This window comes from Dipodomys spectabilis, unplaced genomic scaffold, assembly GCF_019054845.1.
Source record: "Dipodomys spectabilis isolate Male_0828 unplaced genomic scaffold, ASM1905484v1 ptg000303l, whole genome shotgun sequence".
Classification (NCBI taxonomy): domain Eukaryota; kingdom Metazoa; phylum Chordata; class Mammalia; order Rodentia; family Heteromyidae; genus Dipodomys; species Dipodomys spectabilis.
In genome coordinates this window covers 792,625-806,265 of record NW_024870980.1, presented here as the reverse complement: position 1 = coordinate 806,265, position 13,641 = coordinate 792,625, and the positions used below count along the sequence as shown (strand labels likewise).

General features: G+C 33.7%; 1 pseudogene; it reads left to right on the top strand.

Moving 5' to 3' along the window:
* The first annotated feature begins 9,904 nt into the window (after positions 1-9,904).
* On the top strand, positions 9,905-10,004 carry LOC122127573 (annotated as a pseudogene).
* Positions 10,005-13,641: the final 3,637 nt, after the last annotated feature.

Genomic DNA, 13,641 nt, shown 5'->3' with positions numbered 1-13,641 from the left:
GTTCAGTTTGCATGCAGCCTGGGCCGAACAGTCTTTGCCACACTACCAGCCAAAACCTGGATTGGAAGAATGTCTCAGGTGATAGAATACCAGTCATGAGCAAGATCGATGAATAAGAGCTTGAGGCTTTTGCATACATACATACAAACACACACATACACACAGAGGCACTGATATGTGCACACACAAATACATAAATGAAACAACTCTTACAATATTCAGAAAAGTTTTAAAAAAGCAATAGAAAATATGTCCTGAGTAAGAATTAAGAGATAAATTTTAATATTAGAAAGTCCTCAAGTGAACTTTCTTCAAAAAAGTTTGAGACTATTACATAGGTAGGGACGAGAGATAGTAAGAGAGTCAAGTAATTATTATTAAAAGGATCGAATGAATCAGAGATACCAGCAGGTGCATCTGAAAATGATCATATCCTGTGTCAAATTTAGAAGATCTTTGAAAATAGTACATAAACACTCTGAGCAGTCAGTCTACTGGATAATATCATTGGAGAAGTTCAGATTTGCTAGTCTATGTCTAGATTAAATAAACTAACAAACCATGGCAAGGCAATGTGATACAAGCCTGGAATTCTAGCACTCAGACTAAGGCAGGAGATTAGAGAGTAGAATTAAATAGCGATACCTTCCCTGGAACAGGTAGTATAATTTTGTCTAATAAAACATACCAAACAACAAGAAACGAATACACAGTTGCAAGTTTGGGCTAATTTTGTCATTATGTTTTGAAAAGTCAACTTTCCTATTGAAATGTAACTCGTGTATAATCTTCAGTTGTGTTTTAAATGCTCTCTTCATTACAGAATATTCCCAGATTCAAAATGGCTCATGATTCCCACCCAAAATTTGAAAAAGTAAGTAAGCATCATTCTGTTGGATTCTAAAGAAATGAGGAAGGACTACAAAATCTTAAGTCTAGAGAAATAGCAAAGTTCATCAAATGCAGGACTTTGTAGATATTTCTAAATTAGAATTTAGAGTTAACATAAATATTTTAGGTTTTTTTGTAATTTAATATTTTATAGGATACTACAAAATTCTTTTTAAGTAGAGGATTTAATTGACAAATTCACAAATGTTTCTGGCATTCTATTTGCCTAGAATATGCTTTCAAAAGAGTTATAATTAGATCTTAGTTAATAGATAATTCCAACAGTTCATGTATAAGATGATAATGTAAATAATCTAGACAGAGTTGCCAACAAATCAATATTAATTTATAAATATAGAAAAAATTGCAATTTTTGAGGGTTTTGTATGACATTGTATGAAGAGAATAATTGTGTGACATCTTCTTTCTTCTACCTATATGTAACACAGGAAGCAAGTTCCTTAATTACGTGCCTCTGTATACAATGAGAAAAATGCTACATTTGGGATTTGTTTTTGTTTTATTGGTTTGTCCTAGGGCTTGAGATCTGGGCCTGGAAACTGTCTCTGAGCCTGTTTATACTCAAGGATCATGCGCTACCACTTCAATCTCAGTGCCACTTGTGTCTGACTTTTTCTGAGTTTATTGGAGATTTCAACCATAATCTTCTGACCTTAGCATCCTGAATATCTGTGATAGTTTAAAAAAGTATAAAAATGAATAACATTTGCAAGTGATCTCATCTCAAGAATCTCACTAGGGGAAAAATGATGCAACCCAGTTTATTGTAGTATTCTTTCCAGAACAAGGAGAGCATCACATTATCAGAGGTGTAGTATTTTTCACAATAGAGATAAGCTATTCATGATGTGAATTAAGGGAATTTTAAGGTGCACTTTATAAGTTGGAAACTATTGGACTAGGATGACTTTATGGCATAAATCCTGGGATTGATGGTCATAGAAATAATAGCTTACTCTGATAAAATGTGCTTACTCTTGAAGAATTAATTACAGATGCTTCATAATTTTTTCCTCTACCAGAATGTGGCTATTTTTCTGTTGACTTCTCAATTTGTAACACTCCATTGGAAACTGCATCTATTGCAAAATTACATAACATGCAAACAGGTACTGTTTTGAATATCTCAGATATGGAATGTTCAGAATTTGAAAATGAGTACTTATTAGTCATAGGAGTTTTGAGGAACACATATATTCTGTCCTCATAACAACTTATTTACTTTTAAAAGTTATGGGTTTCCACAGAATTAAACTGTTATCGGTTTTAGTATGAGAAAGTACTAAATTTATTCTTTTTTCAAAATATTGGCAAGTTTATTGTGAAAATATTGTCTAGTTGGATAACATTCAAGTTGATGACTCTCTGATAAAAAAGGAGTAATCGATTCAAACTAGATGCCAAATAGTATTGATTTTTAAAAAGTTGCTACATAAAATACAGAATAATATTTACTATACAATACAGTGAAATTATATTTTATGCAGCTTATTTTTTAATTTAATTTTATTGTCAAATTGATGTACAATGGGGTTACAGTAATTGTGAGGTAGTGAATACATAACTTTTCAAACTTGTTACCCCCTTTCATTTTTCTCACAGTTTTCTTTCACCTCAATACTCCTCACAAGTTGTAATGTACATTTCCAACATATTGTCTTGTGAGTAATGCTATTGCATTGTCTTGCTCTTTGTCCTTTGTGTCGCCATTTTGTTGTTCCTGTTCCCTTCCCTAATTAAGGTAAATGTATACACAATACACAGGCTACCAAAATCAAATACAGCCGGGGACAAACCATAGGGGGAAAACCCCAAAGAAAATAGAAATCATATAGTACATTAAAAACAACTGCAAAAAAATCTCTGTATTCATATCTTGGAGTTCATTTTGCTCAGCATCAGCTTATATGTTCATATATACACATAAAGCCACTGGAAAATAATAGTTGCATGGACACTATATCATGTGAACAACATGTTACAGTTTTTGATGTTAAAGGTTGAATTAGGATTGGGGAAAACGTGATTTTGATAATGGAATTTCAAAAGAGTTTAAAAATTATGACAGGCATATTTTAATTGTTCAAACTTTTTAACAACTTAACCTATTAAGAAAATTGCCTCGGAAAATAGGCTTTCATGCAAAGAAACTATGGAGACTTAGTTGAGAGGGAGAAAAGTGGGTAAAAATAGCTCATTCTCACACTAAACAAACTTCAGAAACCTTACTGTAAATCCTGTAGGTTCCCTTGAGAATTGTCCTTACCCAGGAAATATACTCTCACTGTGTGAAATTCAAAGTTCTTAAAAAAAACTTAGACATCAAAATTTGTGAATTGAACTTTAATTACCAAAATTATTCTTTGAAAAAGATAATTTGAGTCAAAATATTTAGGCAGAAAGTGCCCTCCAAAATGAAAGAAGGTATTGGGTTCACACTTTTCTGTTTGTAACACTTTCCCCAATGTCTTTGCACGTGAAGCACTGAAACACAGAAAAAAAATCTGATTGGATACTCCAATGATTACACATTTATAAGCAGCTCACAAAAATAATATCCTTATCAACATGAGGTGAAGACTTCTCATTACATAAGCCAAAAAGTTTGGGATCAGAAAAGAATTGAGAAAATTGAAAAGGGTAAGCAAACAATGTTCTTACAAGCCCTATCTAAGCATATTGACTTCAGCAGTGGAGGGATGCCAGAAATTTTGATATAGATTGTCTTAATATTTTTGCTACCTAAAGTGATTTTACAGAGCCTATATGGCTCACTACAATGCAGAATAGACTGAATGAAGACAGGAAAATAAATTCTGTGTTCAAATGAGGCAACTTCAAAGAGTTTTAAAAGAGAAACCATGAAGATATAGCGGGGCAAGGTGAGGAGGAGATCTTTTAGTCTTTCAGCTTCACTGGACTTGAGGCCAAGAAGCTGTGCTTAATTGGAAATTAGGCAAGAGCTAAGAGGAGGACATAGATTTAGGACATAGAAGCATTGTCCTTTGTAACAGACACTGTCACCCAAGGTATGGATCATTTAACTCTATTATTTTCCATACATCTTGCTGAGCAAATGCAAGACCAAGAGAAAAATAATCTATTGAAATAATTTTGCAAAGAATAACTTCACTGATCCTGATATGGTATCTAAGGAGAGACCTAAGACAGAACATAAAAGTGGAGTATACTTTGGTTTCCTCTAAGCATCTTCTTAGCAAAATATATCTTTGAGGTTAGAAGTGATTGAACCAAAAAGTAGATGGAGTACATATTTTTGTGGCACTTTAGACACAAGAAAACTTTCAATGTAAAAGAAAAAAAGTACAGCTAAATATTTGTGATCACAGCTTCTTGGACCGTTTGTTTGGAGACAAAGTTTTACATTAGAGTTTGTCCTCATTAACATAGACGTTGGTTTTTGTGGCAACCAAATGCAAAGGTGAAGTTTAATGGGCTCTTTTAGACAAGTAAACAGCATGGTAGAAAAAATGGCAAATAATATTTAGTAAATTAGTTTGGTTAATTACTTTGCCAGAACAAAGAATGAAAGATATAATTCAAAATCACTTGACTTACATTCCTCAATACAATAAAGGCTTTATATGGCAAACCTACAGCCAGCATTATACTCAATGGTGAAAAACTAAAGCCATTTCCTCTTAACTCAGGAACAAGACTAGGATGCCCACTCTCTCCACTTCTCTTCAATCTAATATTAGAATGCCTAGCTACAGCAATAAGACAAGATGCAGACATAAAGGGGATCCAAACAGGGAAAAAGAAATAAAACTCTCCCTCTTTGCAGATGACATGATCTTGTATTTAAAGAATCCCATAGACTCCACTCCCAAATATCTCAAGCTGATTCAAAACTTTGGCAAAGTAGCAGGTTATAAAATTAACCCCCCAAAATCAATGGTTTTCTCTATGCCAACAATGAGAAAAGTGTGGCTGAAATTAGGAAAGCAACTCCATTTGTAATAGCCCCACAAAAAATAAAATACCTAGGAATTAACTAAAGAAGTGAAGGACCTCTATGATGAAAACTTTAAAATCTTGAAAAAGGAAATCAACACAGAACTTAAAAAATGGCAAAACCTCCCATGCTCCTGGATTGGAAAGATTAACATCGTGAAAATGGCAATACTTCCCAAGGCTATCTACAAATTCAACGCAATACCTATCAAAATTCCAACCTCATTCTTCAAGGAAATAGAAGAGGCAATCCAAAAATTCATATGGAACAATAAAGACCCCGAATAGCAAAAACGCTCCTCAACAGAAAGAACACTGCTGGAGGAATATCAATACCAAATTTCAAACTCTACTATAAAGCCATAGTAATCAAAACAGCTTGGTATTGGCATAAGAACTGACCTCAGGACCAATGGAATAGAATTGAAAACCCAGAAATGAACCTACAGACCTATAGCAATCTAATTTTCCATAAGGGAGCTAAAACAATAGAAAGGAACAAAGACAGCCTCTTCAGTAAATGGTGCTGGCAAAATTGGTTAACCACATGTAGAAAACTAAAGCTAGATCCTTATATATCACCCTCCACCAGAATCAACTCCAAATGGATCACAGACCTTGAAGTCAAAGCAGACACTCTGAAAACATTACAGGATGGAATAGGAGAAGCCCTAGGTCTCCGTGGCTCAGGCCGAAATTTTCTGAATAGAGACCCGGAAACACAACAAATCAAAGAAAGGTTGGACGAATTGGATTGCATAAAGTTGCAGAGCTTCTGGATGGCAAATGACATAGCTAGCAAGCTCAATAGAAAGCCCCCGGATTGGGAGAAGATCTTTAATAGCCACACAAGGGACAAGGGTCTCATATCTAAAATATACTTGGAACTCAAAAAATTAAACCACCCAACAACAAATCCTCAAAGAAACAACTGCCCAATAAATAAGTGGGCGAAAGGCTTAAAGAGAAACTTCTCTGAAGAAGAAAGAAGGATGGCCAATAGACACATGAAGAAATGTTCAACATCCCTAGCCATAAAAGAAATGCAAATCAAAACAACATTGAGATATCACCTCACTCCAGTTAGAACGGCAAAAATCAAGAACTCTAACAACAACAGATGCTGCAGGGGATGTGGACAGAAAGGAACCTTACTTCATTGTTGGTGGGAATGTAAACTTGTTCAACCACTTTGGAAAGCAGTATGGAGGTTCCTCAAAAGACTTCACATAGAACTCCTCTATGACCCATCAATCCCACTTTTGGGCATTTACCCAAATGTTTACAAACAAGACCACACTAAAGCTACCAGCACAACTATGTTTATTGCAGCATTATTTACCATAGCTAAGATCTGGAACCAACCCAGATGCCCCTCAGTAGATGAATGGATCAAGAAAATGTGGTATATATACACAATGGAATTCTATGCCTCCATCAGAAAGAATGACATTGCCCCATTTGTTAGGAAATGGAAAAACTTGGAAAAAATTTTATTAAGTGAAGTAAGCCAGGCCCAGAGAAACATAGGTCCCATGGTTTCCCTTATTTGCAATATCTAGTATATGTATGAGTCAAGCCGAAAAGGTCAGATAATGAGATGTCAGGAAAATGAACCCTTAGATATGTATTTTAATGTTTTTTTCTTTCATGCATATTTTTCTAAGGTATTTATAAGATTATCTCTTTGTTGCTTTGTGTATCCCTCCCCCACAGTATAACCCCTGCTTTCTCTATATTTGATGTCAGTATAACTTGTGGAGGACATTGGGAAAAACCAGTTGTTTCAGGAAACAGGTGGACCTGTTGCAACAATGAGAAGTACAAGTTGTCATGTCCAAAACGAGCTTTACAATGTTGGTGCGGGGCGGGGGGAACGGGGAGGAAGGAGAAGGATTGGGATTGGGGGGGAGGGGGGAGGCTGGGAAGGGATGTGAAGGGTAAACAAAGGAGGAGGCTGCAATGCTTGGTAAGAAATGTATGCATTATCCTACCCATGTAATTGTAACCCCTCTGTACAGTATGTCAACAAATAAAATTAAATTTAATTAAATTAAAAAAGAAAAAGAAAAAACAAAAGAAATCACTTGCCTTAAAAGTTTGAAGAAAGAGTATTGAAGAGAGATGAAAGAAAACATAGAGCACGTTTCTGTCTCCAGTGGAGTAATGGGTTCTTGATATTGTTTCTCCCATTTTATCTTCACAAGCTATAAAGTGTGGCTGAGGACTGGATTATCCATTGCAGACAAAGAGATCTCACAGAAGAAAATATTTGCAGCAGATATAGGTGATTCATATCCTTAGACAATCTATTTAAATCTGTTCAAAATTCTCTGCTACCCAAAACTGACCTCTTTGAACAGCTTTGTTTGCTTTCCAAGACTACCTTTCATTAACTATTTAAAATTTTGAGTGGTCACATTCATCCTTTCTAGAGATTGCTGTTTGGTTGTGATTTTTGTGTGTTTTTGTTTTTTGTTGTGTTTTTTAACTAAATTTCAAAAGGTTTTGCAAGTGTATTACAATAAATATGTCCATCTAATCGTCCAATTCTCCTGGATCAGAGTGACTCCTTCTATCATTCTCAACCAACCCTTTCTCCAAGATTTATTTCAGATTTACCACGTCCTTTATCACATGTGTACATTGAGTATTCTAGCTGTACTTGTCCCTTGTTCCATTTGTCATTCATTCTATGTCTTTACTATTATTCCTCTCTGGTTTCAACTTCCTGATAGTCATTCTGTTAAACTGTCTGTTAATATTTTGAAAGGTTTAAATACATTCCATGGAGTTTCAATCCTGAATATACTTGAACTGATGTCAGCTTATATTTCCATAATTTATTCATCTGCAATAACAATTTGCAAGACTGGAGACGTGAAGGACCTAGACATGATTTTATTCTCATCCATTTCTGGAAGGCACCTACTGAACAACACAAATGGTGGGTGGTACTATTTCTGCACTTTAATGAATGGTTGAACCTGCTTGGCATTAGTGCTGGAGAAATTAATCAACTCTATTGTAACTTGCACCCTAAACTTGAAAAATTTGTAATGTCACTATCTTCTACTTGTCAAATGTTATTTTGGTGAATGTGATTTTTAAAATATTATTTGAAAAGGAATCTGTTTTCAGGAGATTAAATGTAGGTTGTCATTTGTTTGTGAATGAAAACATTTTTATACAACAGAACCAAGTTTTACTGAAGTACCAGTATTTTGAAGCATTAACGATCTTCTCAATTAATGTTTTTGTGAATTATATTTGACCTGAAGTCAAGTTTTCCTAGCCTTGGTAGACCAATTATGGATCTACCGTTCAGGAACTATTTTTTTGGCCTACTTATGCTGGACTAAATCTTTCAGTAATCATTAGAAGAGGGGTATTAAAAATAATTTTGTGACATTTGTGATCTTGGTCACACAGATGGTCTGGTCATTTTTTTGAAAGTTTGAATTGCTGTACTTTCTGTTAGATTTTGTGATCTCATCTTGCATTTTAAGTTGCATTGCATTTCACAATTGCATACTGCTAATTCTGGTGTCATAAGGAATTGAGATGGATTTTCAATTACTTTCTGTTGACATGTTTCATGAGTCTAGGTGAGATATCTTGCCCTTGTTATCTGATGAAGCAGATAACTGGGACCTGGGATCCTAGGACCCATGGGTCCTGCAGAAGAGTAATACCTTTTAGATATCATATCAGAAAAATTGGGTATAATCAGTAGGAAGGCTTCCGAAATTGGAGAAAAATATTTTGGCATCAGTGAATTAAAACAATAAACAGAGCAGCAGGGTAAAGTCCGTTATAGATTAGAGGAAAACAATAATTTATATTTTACAATGTGAATTCAGAAGACCAAGAACACTTAGAAGGTATCAAAAGTTTATACCGAAGACATTGAATTGATGCTTTTTATATTCTAATGTACATTCTAAATCTTATTATTTATATTCCAATCTATTTATATGTCAAATTATCAATTAATTCTAGTAAGCTTCACTGTGTGAAATAAAATATTAGCACGTATAAAGATAAAATATATAACTATATATAATGTAAGAAAAAGGCACATGTTTTGAAATGTACTGTTGTGGTTAGGGCATCAAAAGCAACTGTGTTTTAAAGTATTGCTCCATTATTTCTACCTCAGTGTTTGGCAGAGTTGGACCTAAAGCTTTACCATTTGTAGATTTACAGCCTAGAGGCAAGAGGAAACACTGTGATAAACATCACCAATTTAAGGCCTAATATCAAGGAGAAACATATAGACTTCTCTTGTAACTATGAAAATATTTGGTGAAAGAAAGGCAGTAGTGTAAATTCCTGCCTGGTTGGATGGTAGACTGGCCAGGACATTAGGTAATCATGCATGTGAAAACTTTTTCATCTTCTTGGCTTTAGCTACTTTTGAAATATTAGGTATAAGAAACAATTATATTTTGATAAAATGCCTTCTAGTCTAAATGATTCTGTCTTAATTGTTCATCTCTCCATGATCCTTTTTAACTAAGATTAGTTTTGTTCCAGTAAGACAATCTATGCTGTCAGGGTAAGATATTCTGGTTGGTCTGTTGCTATATGAAAGAAGAATAAAAGGTCAGGTAGACATTTGTGCCAGCACGACCCCATTTAGGAAATTTTAAGCCCAGAAGTTTAGAAGTAGCTCATAAGCAAGGCTTGCTTTGAATCCATTAGCTCCACAAAGCTAACTCAGTTGATAAATAAGTACTTGAAAAGCTATCACCTTTGGACCTAGCTATAAAGGCTTCAAAGTATGATCAAATTTAAAATGAAAAAGACTTGAAATAGTCATTGACAAAAAATTGCAAATGTGAGCAATCGACCAAACAATATGTTTTTTCCAATATACACAGAATTTTAGAGAATTAAGATCAATAGCATTTTTAGGAACAATAAGGTTTCCTGGTTACAAACAGTGAACCAAGGATATATGCCTGTATAAAGATTGCATCATTAACTACTTAAATTTACAGGATACTACATGCTTCAGCAGCACGTTTACCCAAATTACAACAATATAGAGATTATCATGGCATTTGCAAAAGGATGATATGAAAATTTGTGAAGAATTCAATATTTTTCATTCTTCAGAAGCAAGAAATGAAAAACAGTTATTAAAAAATTGATTACAAAAATACAAGTCGTTATGTCAAAAATGAACTTTACAACTTTGGTGCGGGGTGGGGTAGTGGGGAGGATTGGGTGGGGGGCAGGGGGAGGATGGGAAGGGATGGGAAGGGGAAACAAAGGAGGAGGCTACAATGCTTGATAAGAAATTTACTCATTATCTTGCCCATGTAATTGTAACCCCACGGTACAGTATTTTCACAATAAAAAATACAAATGTAACAACACATATAATTCATTGAACTGAAAGTTAGTTTGACATCAGTGTATTAAATCCTCACCTTAGAAAGGCCTTTATAAAGCATAATCTTTACAAAACTTTTGAAAGTAGATAACATTGTCATTTTATCCCAAAGAAATAAAATACTATAAGGACCTAGGTAAAAAAGGAACCTTAAACTTTTTCTATATGGAATGCTATCTGAAATAACACATTTATTAATGAACCTATATAATATAGAACAATGTAGAATTCAAAGTATTATATCTAGGAGAGAATGAAATAGATTATGGACATTATACAAACAAAATACAGATTATTTTAAAATATAATTTTTTCAGACAAGCACCAGAAATATTTTTAGTTTCTGTACTACTCATTTCAACAGATAAGTTAAAATGATTTCTGATTTAAAAAATCACAAACTCTGCAGAAATCATTATAGATGTATACAAACAACTCTTGAATACAATTTGACATCAAAGTCAGGCAATTCACTTGAAGAATACCGTTGAATCCATGAATTTTAAAAGTAAGATATTGCCGTTGCTTTGTATTGTGAAAATATTTTGTACAGACACAAAGATGGATTGGCATTTTTGAAAATTAAGAAACTTAACCAAACCATTATGACTTAGGAGAACAATTTTTACAAATTTTTAGAACAAAAAAACAACAAATTCTGGGACAGAACCAGGCCCTGACTTCAAGGCTAGTATTAGCACAAAACAAATGAATGAATGAATTAATTAAAATAAATTAAGTGGTCACATGTGACGAGGCAAGTAAAATGTAACACCCATGGTGACTGGATTGTGTATTATTTTGTAATAAGGCAAATTAACGTTTGTCCAAATCACTAATATTTTATTTGTACTTTTTGTACTAAACCCTGAATTTAGCATGCATATATATATGTGTACATGTGCACACATGTGTGTATGTGTATATGTGTGAGTGTGCTGTTGCAATGTTGCTTGCCAATGTGGACAGGGTGAGGCTGAAAAGAGCTAACTGTGTTGCAATGTTTTTATTTATCAGTGTTCTGTCATGTCATTTCTATGGAGCCACTCTTCTGTACATTTTATTTGTCAAATAATAACATCCTCACAATAAAGCATATACAACATTAAATTAGATAAAAGAGACCAATTTCAGCTCTTGTTATATGTCAGGTAAGAAGATGCAGATATAATTAGGTAGTAAGTTATTGCTGTAAGATGACTGTCAGTACAAAATATGTATTTGACCTCTTAAATTGGTTATACTTTTAAGATATAATCATGGAGTGAGTTTGACCTACTTGACCAAACAGGTATTACTCTCTGGTTATTCCTGTGAAACACAAGGTGGATAAACTCTTTCCAGATTTCTGTTGAAAATAACTTTCTTTGTAACATCATATCTATTCTCACTAAGATAATCAACTCTGTATTTATTAGGCTTGAATATCCCATCATATTGACTGAAAACAGTATTGTGGATATGCTTGTTATATATACCTTTCAAAAACAAACATACAAAAAGTCTGTGTCACCTCCAGATTGTGGATGCATTTGAACTTGTTTTGTACATGCAATTGGATCTTCACTAATGGTTCTTTTGTGGGAGTAACTATCCCAAATTTAACAAATAAGGCTTTTCGAATATCTTTTCCAATATACATAACAACCCAGAGCTAGTCTTGCAATTTCTGAAAAGCCTTTGAATATTTTAGTATTATTTCAGTTCATTGACTATAGAGCTAAAGACATTTCTGAAATAAATATTTTTAAGTTCTGAAGATGTAAGTGGGTATATAGGCTTTTTTAATCTATCATTTTATGAAAACTCAGTTTTTATGAAAGTAAATAAAATAGAATAAAGTGGTTTGGTGAGCTAATTATTGTATAATTTTGTTTTCTAGTAATAGATTTTTGAATGTAGATGATGCAGTTAAATTATTACCTTTGTGGCTCTGTACTTCAGTTAGTTTCACACTCTTTATAATTATAAGAGTGAATTTGTAGAAAAATAAAGGTATTTGAAAATGATTAGGATTAATCTTGTGTTTTGTGTCCTATAACCAAGAAAATGAGTTGTTTTCAAGTATTAATATTTTATGATTGAATCTTCAGTATCACAAGAAATTTTGAAAAACGTGCAGTAGTATTGATATCTTTTTAAACCAATTGTATTCACAAGTTGGAGAGTCTTTAATTGATGCTTAGGTATTGGTGTCTATGATTTTTAACCTCTCGTTCCTAACATTAATGATAGGTAAGACTGCATTTTTGGGAATATGAAAGGTAAAATATTTATCTGGGGTCAAAGGTGATTTTTATATCAGTCTTGCTTTAATAACATTTTAATGTAATACATTTCTCTCAAAATGTTGGGTATAAAAAGCAATCAAAATACTTTTAATGGTAAACAACTTATGTGAGCTACAATGTGGAAATGATTGGTCTATAGACCAGCAGTCTGTTTCCATCAGGAATTGGGAAGGTTATTCTTTCAGTATGACTGTGTTAAACAGAGATGAGGGTCCCCAGGCAATGCAGTGTTGTCATGGGATAGAATATGATTTCTAAAATTTTGAGCTAGAAATCAAGAATGTTATAATTTAGCAGTTCCTTTCACCAGGGAGGTATAAATTGATTATGGACTTGGAGTTTTCATATTACAGTTACCTATTTCCTTTTTTTTCTTTTTGTTTTTTTTTTTTTGGTTGGTTGTGGTGCTTGACACTGGGCTTGGGTACTGTCCCTGTGTTCTTCCGCTCAAGTTGATCACTGTACCGCTTCAGCAACAGTGCCACTTCTGGTTTACTAGCTGTTCATTATAGAAAACAATCTCTCAGAATATCCTGCCTGGGCTGGCTTTGAACTGCAGTCCTCAGATCTCAGCCACCTGAGTAGTTAGGGTTACAGATGGAGCCACCGGCATCCTGCTTAGTTTCCTATTTTCTAACAAAGATAAAGTGAAATATTATTAGAATGTGGACAATAATTCTGGGAAATTTTCCTAGAATTAGTGGACTAAGTGCTGGTATTTTAGCCATAAATTAGAATGAAGTTATTTGATACGGTGGGAATGGGGCACAGGCTAAGATTTACCATTTGTGCAATGTTGTACTAATAATTCCAACTCTGAAGACTTCGATATCATCATCTGAGAATTAGAAATGGAAGTAGTTCTACTTTATGGGATTATTGTGTGAATCAAATTAGATACCATACGTAACGTACTTGGAAAAACAATCAGGATTTGATCATTTCTCCCTGTTATTTTATCATGTGATTAATTCTAACATTTTTACTGTGATTTTTATATTGTGTTTCTTTAGGATATGCAATGTGATGTATTGACATTCATTTTGTTGGTCACTT